At 44.9% G+C, this 15506-nt stretch overlaps 1 long non-coding RNA gene across 1 annotated transcript in view; it reads left to right on the top strand.

Annotated features, from left to right (window-relative positions):
- The first annotated feature begins 1119 nt into the window (after positions 1-1119).
- The window catches only part of LOC139254229 (uncharacterized), a 25731-nt gene continuing 11344 nt past the window's right edge, over positions 1120-15506 (top strand). Inside the window, exons 1-2 of the long non-coding RNA XR_011592003.1 lie at positions 1120-1185; positions 3899-3944. This is a non-coding gene — a long non-coding RNA (uncharacterized lncRNA). The remainder of the gene's footprint in view (positions 1186-3898; positions 3945-15506) is intronic.

The raw sequence follows: 15506 nt of genomic DNA, 5'->3' as shown, positions 1-15506 counted from the left end.
GCAGGGTTACGGACCAAGAGCTGGTAATTGGGATTAGACTAGATGACCTTTTGTTGGTCGGCGCAGATATAATGGTCAGTACTACAGGGAATAGAATACGGCCAGGATGATCTCCTGGACTAGTTTCGATCGCCTGGATGGGTCGGAGAGAAATTTTCCCAGATTTTTTCTCCCTTAATTGGCCTGGGTTTTTATCTGGATTTTGCCTCTCCCAGGAGATCACATGGCTCCAGTTGGGGTGGAGTGTCGATGTTTTTAGTATAAGGGGTGTTGCAGTACTGTGTGGTGGACTGGTTGCTCTTTGTCTTTCCGTTATTGTTCATGGGTTTGTATGTAACCTTTAGGCTGCTGACGAAGGGCCGTGCGGCTCTTTGTCGTCTGCTGCAGACACGATGGGACGGAATGTCCTCCTTCTGCGCTGTAAATTTCTGTTTCTAAGCTTTTCTGTGGTTCAGTTGAAATTGTGCTTTATAATGCTCCTGTGAAACATCTTGGAACGTTGTACCCTGTTGAAGGTGCTATATAGATACCAGTTGTTCTTGTTGTTAACTTACATTAAGTGGTTTTGCTGCATCAAATATTGAGGTTTCTGTAAAGTTAAATTTTTTCTGACATTTACTTGCATCAGTGAAATGAAAAATAAAAAGCTTCTGCTGAATAATGTGTGAGAAACTTGTTCACAACGATATAAAGATCAAGTTCGAGAGCTAAGCACATAAACCACAGACTTTACAGTGTTTCCTTTGGCTCCTGCTCATTTCTCAGCCTATTTCCTCAACTCAGGCCCACGTTTGATTCTGCAAACCATATTAGGTTAAAATGTGAAGGCTGAGACAGCGATTGGCACGTCTCCCATGGGCATGTTATTCTGATAGTAAAATAGGAGCGAGGTGCAATTGACAAAAATAATCAGTTTCAATGAACAAAAGTTTCAAATTCAGGAACAGTTATACCCATCCTTCGCTTTGAAGCCCAGACTGATATTAAGCAAATATTATAAAGGTGCCGCTGACCATTGAATGAAACTGTCACTCACAGCCTAGTTCAAAGATACCCATTTTCACCCCCTCTCCCCACATGAAGAATTATCTTCATAGTAAATGATCTACTACACTTAGAGACCCAGGGATAATCTTGAAGTGGAGCATTCATCGGGCAGGTGATGGGCGGAGAGATCCTAAAATAGTGAGTATACTTTCTCCCCTTGTAAGAGACCTTCCTCAGGCTGCACGTGGAACACTGTGTCCAGTTTTGGTCTCCTCACATGGTGGGTGATTTTGAGGCTTTGAAAAGGGTGCAGAGGAGGGCCACTTGACTAGTTCCCAGTTTAAAGTTTCCTAGTTATCAAGGTAGGCTAAACGAGCTGGGACTCTACACATTGGAGAAGACTTAGGGCTGATCTAATCAAGGTTTATAAGATAATGAAGGGAAGCGATTATGTTCGAGTTGACAGTTTGTTCCAATTACAAAGGTTAGGGAGGACCAGGGGTCACGATGTGAAATTGTGTAAGGCCAGATCGAGGTTAGATGTTAGGAGGTGGTTCTTTGCCCAGGGAACAGCGGACCCTGGCCTTCATAGCTAGGGGATTTGAGTATTTGAGCAGGGAGGTCTTACTGCAGTTGTACAGGACCTTGGTGAGGCCTCACCTGGAATATTGTGTTCAGTTTTGGTCTCCGAATCTGAGGAAGGGCGTTCTTGCTATTTAGGGAGTCTAGCGAAGGTTCATCAGACTAATTCATGGGATGGCAGGACTGACGTATGAGAAAAGACTGGATCAACTGGGCCTTTATACATTGGGGTTTAGAAGGATGAGAGGGAATCTCATAGAAACAGACAAGATTCTGACGGGACGGGACAGGTTAGATGCAGGTAGAATGTTCCCGATGTAGGAGAAGTCCAGAACCAGGGGACACAGTTTTAGGATAAGGGGTAGGCCAATTAGGACTGAGATGAGGAGAAACTTCTTCACTCAGAATTGTTAACCTGTGGAATTCCCTGCCGTAGAGAGTTACTGATGCCCGTTCATTGGATATATTCAAGAGGGAGTTAGATATGGCCCTTATGGCTAAGAAGATCAAGGGATATGGAGAGAAAGCAGGAAAGGGGTACTGAGGGAATGATCAGCCATTGAATGGTGATGCAGGCTCGAAGGGCCGAATGGCCTACTCCTGCGCCTATTTTCTATGTTTCTACCCTGGAACAGACTGCTGGCTCATGCGATGGACACGGATTCAGTGAATTTCTTCAAGCGAGCGCTGAACCTGTTTCTGGTTGGGGTGGAGATCACCTCATACAATAGGTAGGTACTGCAAGAAATTATCAGGGCCAGCGTGATCTCCCGGATTAGTTCCGATCACCTGGGGGCAGGGGGCGGAGAGGAATTTCCCGCATTTTTCCCTCATTTGGCCTGGGTTTCTTTCTGTTTTTTCATCTCTCCCAGGAAATCACATGGTTTTGAGTGGGGTGGAGTGTATATATTGTGGTACACAAGGTATCACAATTGTGTGGGACAGGCTGGATGGAGCAGTAGGTCTTTTCCTGTCGGTCATTGTTCGAGATCTCTGCGTCCCTCTAATTCTGCCCTCTTGAGCATCCCCGATTATAATCACTCAACCATTGGTGGCCATGCCTTCTGTTGCCTGGGCCCTAAGCTCTAGAACTCCCTGTCTAAACCTCTCTGCCTCTCTTTCCTCCTTCAAGACAATCCTTAAAACCTACCTCTTTGAACAAGCTTTTGATCACCTGCGCTAATTTCTCCTTATGTGGCTTGGTGTCAATTTTTATTGTCTCATAATACTCCTGTGAAGCACCTTGGGATGTTTCACTGTGTTAAAGGTGCTATATAAATACCAGTTGTTGTTGTTGTTGAGGTAGGCTGTAAGAAGCCGGATTCATTTTCAGGGTCAGGCCTCATTTGCATGGAACCACCAAGCTGAAGGCACGTTATAATTAATCATATGGTAGCTCGCCATTTTGGGAGGGAGGGGTTCGAAATCTGGGGAGTCAAGTTAGCAGAAAAGTATTAAGGGGGAGGAGTAGGTTGATCAGTCTTTTTGGAGTCTTTTGGGAGGTGCAGGAAGAATAAATATTGTTGCAGATGTTGGTGCTGGACTCCTCCCACTTGTCCATCCTCTCAACCACATGCGTGGAAACTGTCTCCACCAGCTGCTCACGAGACTGATGCTCCCAAATCATTGGCCTGGGAGGACTGTTGTTTCTCCTCCTGCCATGGTGGAACGGTACTGATCCTCTCTTCCACTCTTCGGTCTTTATTCTCACTAGTGGTTCGCCTGGTGATAACCCTTCTCACTGTCCAGTGCCTCACTAATGGGCGTCTCAGTGCTGATGCTCGGACAGGTAAGATGCCAGGATGGAATTAGTGAGGATGCAACATGGAAGCAGCTGGACATAGGGGCAAAGGTGGCATGTGGGCCCAAGCAGAGGTGCCATCGTTACCGTTAATGTGAGCTTCCCCTTCTGCCCCTTTGTGCTGGGTGCCCATTTGAAATATTTCTTCACTCATTTCCCTCAAGATCCTGAGATGGAAACCATCCACCTACCTTAATTTTAAGTTGTGTGTTGTGTCCAATCTCTGTGTGAATAATAACCCCCACCTCTGCTGGTTCTACATCTCAATAACCACCTCCTCTATGAAAGCTGAGACAAAAGCCTTATGTCATATCTCTTTCATTCCCACCCTCCCACGACTACCTTTGTCTCCCCCATCTCTCAGTAGCCCTGACTACCTGCTCACTACCCAATATGCTTGGAGAAGCCTTTTTATTTCCTTTATGTTTTTATTGCTAGTTAACTCTGTTACTCTCTTATTTATCCTTTTGTCGCTGTCCTGTATTCATTATATTGGTTCGTAAACCTTGCATCACTTTCTTTCATCAGCTTGGCTTCCCTGGAACCACATTTTGAAGATTGGAAGATGTAAAAGGTACTGTTGACAATGGGTAGAAACACTCAGTTCCTCTGGTGGGAGCAGGAGCTGGGAAAATAACTGCAATTAAGGAGTTAGACCAGAATTCGGAATTTGCTTCCAAGCTGCCTTACGCACAACCCAATTATTGTATTATCCTTTTCATTTAGTATCACTGAAGTCTTGTCAGCCTGTTTGCTTTGATATCTGTCCCTCCTCCCTCTACGTACCACCTGATGATTTGTCACAAGTAACTGGTGTCACCAAGTAACATCTGCTTATCTGATAGATTATAGTGTCTGATAGATTAGTGGCTGTAGGGGCACGCTTTCCAGTTGGAATGATCTGTAAAATGTTCCTGGTTTTCACTCTGTGGGTAGGTACTTGTTCCAGTTTGGTTCGGAAGTAGTGAATGTTTGCTTCAGTATGTTCGACTTTTGATGGGTTCTGTTACTGATTGCGAAACCGTGTCCTGTTAGACATACATATTCTGCAGTGATCTAGCAATGTGCTGAATTTATTAATATCCAATTTCAACATGTGTGCCTCAGAAGAGGAAGCAGCATTATTATATTGGCAGATTCCATTCAGCGTGCATTTACACCAACTTCTGGTGTGAGACGGGAGCTGGAGTTTGGCTTTAAGTATGACTTGGCTCCTGGCTGCCTGTTTAGGAAAGAGCACTGTACCTGTCTGCATAAAAATAACTTGCATTTATATAGCACCTTTAACAGGATATCCAAATGGCGCTCTGGATTAATGTCGGACTTTGACTCTCACTGCACCTCACTCCAGAGTGGAGTTAAATCCTGACACTGGATTTGCAATGGAACTTTAGTTATGCACCAACGTTAAACTTGCGGTGCAAACATTGCCGTGACTGTGTGATCACATCTCTGAGGCTGTGGAAAAAAGGCTTCATTGGACATTATTACTGCCCCACATTCTCCCCTTCAACACTGAGTGGGTGAAACCTGTGCCTTCATTTCAAGTACAGGTTGAACCTCCCTTAAAAACAGAAAGCAACAGTTTCTATAGGTATATAAACAGGAAGAGTGGCTAAAGTAAATGTTGGTCCCTTAGAGGACGCGACCGGGGAATTAGTAATGGGGAACATGGAGACGGCAGAAACTCTGAACAAATATTTTGTATCAGTCTTTACAGTAGAGGACACTAACAATATCCCAACAGTGGATAGTCAAGGGGCAATGGAGGGGGGGCGAAGAACTTAACACAATCACAATGGAGGTGGTACTCAGTAAGATAATGGGTCTAAAGGCAGATAAATCCCCATGACATGATGGCTTGCATCCTAAGCTCTTAAGAGAAGTAGCGGCAGGGATAGTAGATGCACTGGTTGTAATATAGCAACATTCCCTGGATTCTGGGGAGGTCCCAGCAGATTGGAAAACTGCAAATGTAACGCCCCTATTTAAAAAAAAAGGCAGACAAAAAGCGGGAAACGAGAGACCAGTTAGCCTAACATCTGTGGTTGGGAAAATGTTGGAGTCCATTATTAAAGAAGTAGTAGTCGGACATTTGGAAAAGCATAATTCGGTCAGGCAGTCAGCATGGATTTATGAAGGGGAAGTCATGTTTGACAAATTTGCTGGAATTCTTTGAGGATGCAGCGAACAGGATGGATGAAGGGGAACCAGTGGATGTGGTGTATTTGGACTTCCAGAAGGCAAGGTGCCACATAAAAGGTTACTGCACAAGATAAAAGTTACGGGTTTGGGGGTAATATATTAGCATGGGTAGAGGATTGGCTAACAAACAGAAAACAGAGAGTCAGGATAAATGGTTCATTCTCGGGTTGGCAATCAGTAACTAGTGGGGTGCCACAGGGATCAGTGCCGGGACCCCAAATATTTACAATCTATATTAACGACTTGGAAGAAGGGACTGAGTGTCACATTGCCAAGTTTGCTGACGATACAAAGATGGGAGGAAAAGCAATGGGTGAGGAGGACACAAAAAATCTGCAAAAGAACGTAGACAGGCTAAGTGAGTGGGTAAAAATTTGGCAGATGGAGTATAATGTTGGAAAGTGTGAGGTCACGTACTTTGGCAGAAAAAAATCAAAGAGCAAGTTATTATTTAAATGGAGAAAGATTGCAAAGTGCTACAGTACAGCAAGTGATCAGGAAGGCCAATGTAATCTTGGTTTTTATTGCAAAGGGGATGGAGTATAAAAGTAGGGAAGTCTTGCTACAGTTATACAGGATATTGGTGAGGCCACACCTCGAATATTTATGAAAGGATATACTTGCTTTGGCGGCAGTTCAGAGAAGGTTCACAAGGTTGATTCCGGAGATGAGGGGGTTAACCTATGTGGAAAGGTTGAGTAGGTTGGGTCTCTAAGCATTGGAATTGAGAGATGATCTTATCGAAATGTATAAGATGATGAGGGGGCTTGACAAGGTGGATACAGAGAGAATGTTTCCACTGATAGGGGAGACTAGAACTAGGGGGCATACTCTGATAATAAGGGGCCGTTTTAAAACTGAGATGAGGAAAAATGTCTTTTCTCAGAGGGTTGTAAAACTGTGGAATTCACTGCCTCAGAGAGCTATTGAAGCTGGGACACTGAATAAATTTACGATAGAGATAGATAGTTTTTGAACCGATAAGGGAATAAGGGGTTATGGGGAACGGGCAGGGAAGTGGATCTGAGACCATGATCGGATCAGCCAAGATCGTATTAAATGGCAGAGCAGGCTTGAGGTGCCGTATGGCCTACTCCTGCTCCTATTTATGATGTTATTATGTTCTTATCCAGAACTCCCGTATCCAGAGCCACCCCTCGTCCAGAACCATTCCCGGCCACCGGTGGCACATGCTCAGAAGTCCTACATGAACAAATTGAAGTCCTTCCTCGCTGCCGACTCCAGCAATCGTTGGCCTGACCCCGCGATCCACCCCCCCCCGCCCCATGATCTCTCTGCCGCACTCCCAGCCCCAAGCCAGCCAGCCCTGATATCCCCTTGCTCAGTACCTGTACCATCCAATTTAAGATGACCACTCCTCATCCGGAAAAATCCCTTATGCAGAACAGGCCAGGTTTCCAGGGTTCTGGATAAGGGAGGTTCAACATGTACAGAAAACCCTGTCAGCGACTCAAAAGCACAATAATGCGGATGCTGGAAATCTGAAATCAAAACAGAAAATGCTGGAAATACTCAGCAGGTCAGAACTGACGAAGGACCATCAACCTGAAACGTTAACTCTGTTTCTCTCTCCGTAGATGCTCTGACCTGCTGAATGTTTCCAGCATTTTCTGATTTTATTCCTGGCAGTAGCCCTCAGAGGAATCACATGCATAATAACAACTTGCACCTGTAACATAGTAAAACGTCCCAAGACACTTCACAGGAGCATTATCAAACAAAATGTGATACTGCGCTTGGTCAAAGTAGTAGGTTTTAATGAGGAGAGAGAGGTCGAGCGGCGGAGAGGTTTAGGGAGGGAATTCTAGTGCTTAGGGGCGAGGCAGCTGAAGGCATGGCCGCCAATGTTGGAGCGATTGAAATCGAGGTTGCACAAGAGGCCAGAATTGGAGGAGCGCTGAGATCTCGGAGGGTTGTAGGGCTGGTGGAATTCAGGGAGGGATGAGGGATTTGAAAACAAGGATGAGATTTTTTGAGGCATTAACAGACCAGGAGCCAATTTAGGTCACGAGCACAAGGGTAAAGTCTAGAGGTAACAAAGGCATGGATGGGAGGTTTCAACAACAGATAAGCTGAGGCAGGGGCAGAGTCTGACCATGTTACAGAGGTTGAAGTTGACGATCTTGGTGATGGTGCGGATATGTGGTCAGAAGCTCATCTCGGGGTCAAGTGCGACACCAAGGTTGCGAGCGGTCTGGTCCAGCCTCAGACAGTTGCCAGGAGAGGGATGGAGTCGGTGGTTAGGGAAGAGAAGCAGTTGCAGGTGATTCTCGGGCTACGACTGGACTTTATAATCGGCTTATAAAGTATAGGCACTGTAGGAAGGTGGTGTTCAATGGGCATCTTGCTGGATAGTGTTAGAGCAGCCTGCCAAACCTTCTGGGTCTGTTGTGGTCGATGGTGTCAGTCCTTTGAGTGTTCAAACATCTGGAGAAATAACTGCTGCTGCTGTAACTCTGACAGCCAGTTCACAACTTCAGGACAACATTTTATTCTTCCATTTTAACTGGTTCTCCAGTGGCCGATAGGGGCTGAAACTCTCACTGCACCATGTGTGATGGAGTGCCCCTTGTCTCAGGATGACCAGCACTTGCTTTGCTCCTTTATATTCTCCAAACCGATTCAATCCAGTCCACCGAAGGTAGCTCAGCTCCGGCACACTTTTATTGTTCGATGAAACTCAAGACTGGTCACAAATCTGCAATATTGAGTTTAAATAAACCCTTTCCTGTTTCTGTAATCAGGGACATGGGTGAACACTTATTGGCACCATCCACTTCCCATGGTCCTCGGGCCCGAAAACCTCTGGAGAGGATGGAGAGTTTTCCCACAGTACATAAATGTGTCAAAAAACCAATTTCCTCGCTCTTTTTTAGCACAATAATGGTGCAAGTGCTGAGGATTGCGAGAAAATTCAAGGCCCATGTCAACATTTTATGTCGAAAAAACCCAACATTTCACTGTCATGGCTTGTTAACCAATCCAATTGCTCATAATAGTTTTTTTTTTTACAATGGTGCAGATTTTGCGGGAGAAATCACGGTGTGTTCAAACAGGTCCTAGATCCCCTGTCGAGGGCACCGCGCTGTTTTTACTCTCTGATTATCGCAAGTTACAGTGCAAAAGCCCATAGAGAGTCTTAGGCCTAAAAATCTGTTCTAATATTAGCGCCGGGCGATGTTTACCGTGTCCAAACGGGATATTCACTAGTAGCGCCCCAGGGGAGCGGAGCACTTAGGGAAGCGTTCTACGCTACTTTTAGGGCTCTAGGGGTGGTAGCACTGCATGGATAATGAAGGTCTGGTGCTCGGAAACCTGAAAAATGACAGAAAGGTGAAGGGAGCGTTGGAAACACCGGCAGCAGTATGTGCGACCTCACAGAATCACGGCAATGTTAAAAGATTTTACAACTGACCAGCCACAGGCTCCTGCTCTATAACATCGCCCCAGGAGCTTCCATGGAGCACCCGCTCTCCCTGTCGGTGACAGTGCCAGGCGCTACGGCAGGCGAAAGGAGTGAAGTTCAGGATCGCGGCACTAACGTGGCGTTGTACACCCATGACGTCACCAAGTGGGTGGTGCTAGAGTGCACGGCGTTAACTGATAGCGCCGCTGCTAAACCACCACTGAGGTTCACGGCAGGCACCGACAGCGCGGCACTCGGGCAGCAAGTGCTTAGCGGCTAGAAGGCAGTAGAGCAGGGGAGCGATGGGGGAAATGATAACCAGAGTGTGACAGGAAGGGACAGAATTTATAAACATAAGTGTATCAGAAAGTGAGGTCAAAGCAGGGAAAATGGTAAAAGACAAAATCAAAAGCACTTTATATGAATGCACGCAGCATTTGTAACAAGACAGATGAATTGACGGCACAAATAGATAGAAATGGGTACGATCTGATAACCATTACAGAGCCATGGTTGCAAGGTGACCAAGGCTGGGAACTGAAAATTCAGGGATTTTTGGCAATTCGGAAGGATGGACAGAGTGGAAAAGGAGGTGGGGTAGCTCTGTTAATAAAGGATGAGATCAGTGCAGTAATGAGAAATGATATTGGCTCAGAAGATCAAGATGTAGAATCAATTTGGGTGGAGATAAGAAACAATAAGGGGAAGAAGTTATTGGTGGGCATAGTCTATAGGCCCCCTAACAGAAACTACACTGTTGGGCAGAGCATAAATAAAGCAGTATTGGAATCTTGTAAGAAAGTTCCGGCAATAATCATGGGTGATTTTACTCTATATATTGATTGGACAAATCAAATTGGGCACGATAGCCTTGAGGAAGAATTCATAGAGTGTATCTGGGATGGTTTCCTTGGACAGTACATTGTGGAAACAACCAGGGAGCAGGGTATCTTAGATCTGGTACTGTGTAAATATAAGAGACATAGGAAATAGGAACAGGAGTAGGCCAAAGGGCCTCTCGAACCTGGTCCGCCATTCAATAAGATCATGGCTGATCTGATTATTGGCTCAGCTCAACTTTCCAGCCCGCTCCCCATATGCATTTACTCCCTTATCGCTCAAAATTCTGCTATCTCCGCTTTAAATATATTCAATGACCCAGCCTCCTCAGCTCTCTGGCACAGAGAATTCCACAGATGTACAACCGAGAGAAGAAATTCCTCCTCATCTCAGTTTTAAATGGGCGACCCCTTATTCGAAAACTATGCACCCTAGTTCTAGATAACTCCATGAGTGGAAACATCCTCTCTGCATTTACCTTGTCCAGCCCCCTCATTATTTTATATGTCTTAATAAGATCATCTCTCATTCTTCTGAACTTCAACGTGTATAGGCCCAACCTGCTCAACCTTTCTTCATAAGTCAATCCCTTCACCTCAGGAATCCAATGAGTGAATCTTCTCTGAACTACCTCCAATGCAAGTATATGTTTCAATGATAAGGATTATGGGGAGTGGGCGGAGAAGTGTAGCTGAGCCCAAGATCAAATCAGCCATGATCTGATTAAATGGCGGAGCAGGCTTGCGGGGACAAATGGCCGACTCCTGCTTCTATTTCTATATTCTTATGTTCTAGTGCCCCCCCACCCCCCGCCTCTTGGGCACTAACGGGTGGTGCTAAGCAAACAAATGTTTAACCTTAAGTGTAATGAACGGTGAGCGCCGTTCATTCTCCGCTGACCACTGACTGACCAATAATAATTGCAATTTATTCGCCATAAATTAATTTTCTAATGTCAGAAATAAAGTTTAAACATAATATAAAATTCTAAATATGAAGACCCTCTCACAATAACATGATTAAATGTATCTATTGAATTGTCTTTTACTGTCTTCCCTAAAGCCTATACTTGAAAGCCTCGCCTTGTCTCAAGAGTTGGGGCTTCTCTCCAACAGGTCTACAGTTTCAAACCACATTCTGGCAATGGCATTCTCAGCATGTGCAGCGTGCAATAATGTACAAGATCACCGGCCAGAATATTCTAGCTATAACACTCCCACATACAATTCCTCCCTTCCTGTTTAACACTGTTAGTGTACGTCATTAAATACAGAGCAACCTGGCATCTGGTGGGCAAAAAGCAAGCTGGTCAGTAATTCACATCAGGCAGTAGAGACACAGAAACATAGAAAATAGGTGCAGGAGTAGGCCATTCGGCCCTTCGAGCCTGCACCACCATTCAATAAGGTCATGGCTGATCAATCCCTCAGTACCCCTTTCCTGCTTTCTCTCCATACCCCTTAATCCCTTTAGCCGTAAAGGCCATATCTAACTCCCTCTTGAATATATCCAATGAACTGGCATCAACAACTCTCTGCGGCAGGGAATTCCACAGGTTAACAACTCTGAGTGAAGAAGTTTGTCCTCATCTCAGTCCTAATAGGCCTACCCCTTATCCTAAGACTGTGTTCCCTGGTTCTGGACTTCCCCAATATTGGGAACAATCTACCCGCATCTAACCTGTCCCGTCCCGTCAGAACTTTGTATGTTTCTATGAGATCCCCTCTCATCCTTCTAAACTCTAATGTATAAAGGCCCAGCTGATCCAGTCTCTCCTCATATGTCAGTCCGACCATCCCGGGAATCAGTCTGGTGAACCTTTGCTGCACTTCCTCAATAGCAAGAACGTCCTTCCTCAGATTAAGAGACCAAAATTGAACACAATATTCCAAGTGAGGCCTCACCAAGGCGCTGTACAACTGCAGTAAGACCTCCCTGTTCCTATACTCAAATTCCATTGCTATGAAGGCCAACATGCCATTTGCCTTCTTTACCACCTGCTGCACCTGGCCAGCTTTCAATGACTGATGAACCATGACACCCAGGTCTCGTTGCACCTCCTCTTTTCCTAATCTGCCACCATTCAGATAATATTCTGTCTTTGCGTTTTTGCCCCCAAAGTGGATAACCTCACAGTTATCCACATTATACTGCATCTGCCATGCATTTGCTCACTCACCTAACCTGTCCAAGTCACCCTGCAGCCTCTTAGCGTCCCCCTCACAGCTCACACCGCCACCCAGTTTAGTGTCATCTGCAAATTTGGAGATATTACACTCAATTCCTTCATCCAAATCATTGTTGTATATTGTAACAAGCTGGGGTCCCAGCACTGAGCCCTGCGGCACTCCACGAGTCACTGCCTGCCATTCTGAAAAGGACCCATTTATCCCAACTCTCTGCTTCCTGTCTGCCAACCAGTTCTCGATCCACATCAGTATATTACCCCCAATACCATGTGCTTTGATTTTACATACCAATCTCTTGTGTGGGACCTTGTCAAAAGCCTTTTGAAAATCCAAATACACCACATCCACTGATTCTCCCTTGTCCACTCTACTAACTACATCCTCAAAAAATTCCAGAAGATTTGTCAAGCATGATTTCCCCTTCATAAATCCAAGCTGACTTGGACCGATCCTGTCACTGCTTTCCAAATGCACTGCTATTTCATCCTTAATAATTGATTCCAACATTTTCCCCACGACTGATGTCAGGCTAACCGGTCTATAATTACCCATTTTCTCTCGCCCTCCATTTTTAAAAAGTGGTGTTACATTAGCTACCCTCCAGTCCACAGGAACTTATCCAGAGTTGATAGACTGTTGGAAAATGATTACCAATGCATCCACTATTTCTAGGGCCACTTCCTTAAGTACTCTGGGATGCAGACTATCTGGCCCCGGGGATTTATCGGCCTTCAATCCCATCAATTTCCCGAACACAATTTCCCACCTAATAAGGATATCCTTCAGTTCCTCCTCTCACTTGACCCTCGGTCCCCTAGTACTTTTGGAAGGTTATTTGTATCTTCCTTCGTGAAGACTGAACCAAAGTATTTGTTCAATTGGTCTGCCATTTGTTTGTTCCCCATTATAAATTCACCTGAATCCGACTGCAAGGGAGCTACGTTTGTCTTCACTAATCTTTTTCACTTCACATATTTATAGAAGCTTTTGCAGTCAGTTTTTATGTTCCCGGCAAGCTTCTTCTCATACTCTATTTTCTCCCTCTTAATTAAACCCTTTGTCCTCCTCTGCTAAATTCTAAATTTCTCCCAGTCCTCAGGTTTGCTGCTTTTTCTGGCCAATTTATATGCCTCTTCCTTGGATTTAACACTATCCTTAATTTCCCTTGTTAGCCAGGGTTGAGCCACCTTCCCCATTTTATTCTTACTCCAGACAGGGATGTACAATTGCTGAAGTTCATCCATGTGATCTTTAAATGTTTGCCATTGCATATCCACTGTCAACCCTTTAAATATCATTTGCAAGTCTACTCTAGCCAATTCATGCTTCAAACCATCGAAGTTACCTTTCCTTAAGTTCAGGACCCTGGTTGTAAGTTCAGCAAGAGTGAGTTCTCTCGGAGAAGTGGGCAGCACTCCCATCTGAGTCGGAAGGCTAGAACATAACAAGAAATAGGAGCAGGAGCATGCCATACGGCCCCTCGAGCCTGCTCCGCCATTTAATATGATCATGGCTGATCCAATCATGGACTCAGGTCCACTTACCTGCCCGCTCTCCATAACCCTTTATTCCCTTATCAGTTGAGAAACTGTCTCTGTTTTAAATTTATTCAATGTCCCAGCTTCCACAGCTCTCTGAGGCAGCGATTTCCACAAATTTACAACCCTCTGAGAAAATAAATTCCTCCTCATCTCAGTTTTAAATTGACGGCCCCTTATTCTAAGATTATGCCCCCTAGTTCTAGTCTCACCTATTAGTGGAAACATCCTCTCTGTATCCACATTGTCAAGCCCCCTCATAATCTTATACGTTTCGATAAGATCACCTCTCATTCTTCTGAATTCCAATGAGTAGAGACCCAAACTACCCAACCTTTCGTCATAAGTTAACTCCCTCATCTCTGGAATCAACCTAGTGAACCTTCTCTGAACTACCTCCAAAGCAAGTATATCCTTTCTTAAATATGGAAACCAAAATTTTACGCAATATTCTAGATGTGGCCTCACCAATACCCTGCATAACTGTAGCAAGACTTCCCTGCTTTTATACTCCATCCCCTTTGCAATAAAGGCTAAAATTCCATTGGCCTTCCTGATCACTTGCTGTATCTGCATACTAACCTTTTGTGTTTCATGCACCAAGACCCCCAGGTCTCGCTGTACTGCAGCACTTTGTAATTTTTCTCCATTTAAATAATAACTTGCTCTTCGATTTTTTCTGCCAACGTGCATAACCTTACACTTTATACTCCATCTGCCAAATCTTTGCCCACTCACTTAGCCTGTCTATGTCCTTTTGCAAGTTTTTTGTCCCTCCTCACACGTTGCTTTTCCTCCCATCTTTGTATCATCAGCAAACTTGGCTGCGTTACACTCGGTCCCTTCATCCAAGTCGTTAATGTAGATTGTAAATAGTTAGGTTCCAGCACTAATCCCCACAGCACCCCACTAGTTATTGATTGCCAACTCGAGAATGAACCATTTATCCCGACTCTGTGTTCTCTGTTAGTTAGCCAATCACTTTGTTCACAGTAATTGTAGCAGCACTTGTGTGCTGAGAGATTTGCATCGTATTGTCACTTGTGGCAATGAATGCCTGGGTTATCGCTATGGCCTTGGTCAAGGTTGGTGTCTCTACAGTCAAATATTTGAGAAGTATGGTTTTGTGGACAATGCCAAGTACGAAAAAGTCTCGGAGTATGTGCTCCAAATGTCCTTCAAATTTGCAATGCACTTAGCTCGGCGACATAACTTGCCATTTCCTGGCCTTCAGACCTTTTGTAGGTGTAGAACTGGTACCTCGCCATCAGAACGCCTTCCATCAGGTTAAAATGCTCTCGGACCAGTGTGCACAAATCGTCGTACAATTTCTCCGTGGGTTTCGCTGGAGTGAGCAGATTCTTCATGAGGCTATACGTTGGTGCCCCACAGACGGTGAGGAGGATTGCCCTTCATTTGGCAGCGCTCTCTTTCCCATCCAGCTCGTTAGCCACGAAGTATTGGTCGAGTCGCTCCACAAAAGTTTCCCAATCATCTCCCTCCGAAAATGTCTTCAGGATGCCCACTGTTCTCTGCATCTTTGGATTTGTTATCTGTATCTCGTTGCCAGTTATTGTGTATGGAGAAAGAGTCAGACTGAACACTGTGAGCTCAAAGTAAAGTGTAACCTTAGTCTTTTATTGCAGGTCTCCAGAGTGCCTCTCCAACCTGTGAAACCTCCTTAAATACCTGTCCTCCCAAGGGATTATGCGATCCCTTGGGACTCCCGGGGATGAGCCCTCTGGTGTCTGTAGAGAGTAAATACAAGTCCACATATATAACAACTTCCCTTTCATAAATCCATGCTGACTCTGCCTGACTGAATTCTGCTTTTTTAAATGTTCTGCTACTGCTTCTTTAATAATGGAATCCAACATTTTCCCAACCACAGATGTCAGGCTAACTAGTCTATAGTTTCCTGCTTTTTTTCTGCCTCC

Source organism: Pristiophorus japonicus, unplaced genomic scaffold (assembly GCF_044704955.1).
Source record: "Pristiophorus japonicus isolate sPriJap1 unplaced genomic scaffold, sPriJap1.hap1 HAP1_SCAFFOLD_538, whole genome shotgun sequence".
Lineage (NCBI taxonomy): Eukaryota > Metazoa > Chordata > Chondrichthyes > Pristiophoridae > Pristiophorus > Pristiophorus japonicus.
Note: the sequence above shows the minus strand (reverse complement) of the source record. Positions and strands in the feature narration are given on the sequence as shown.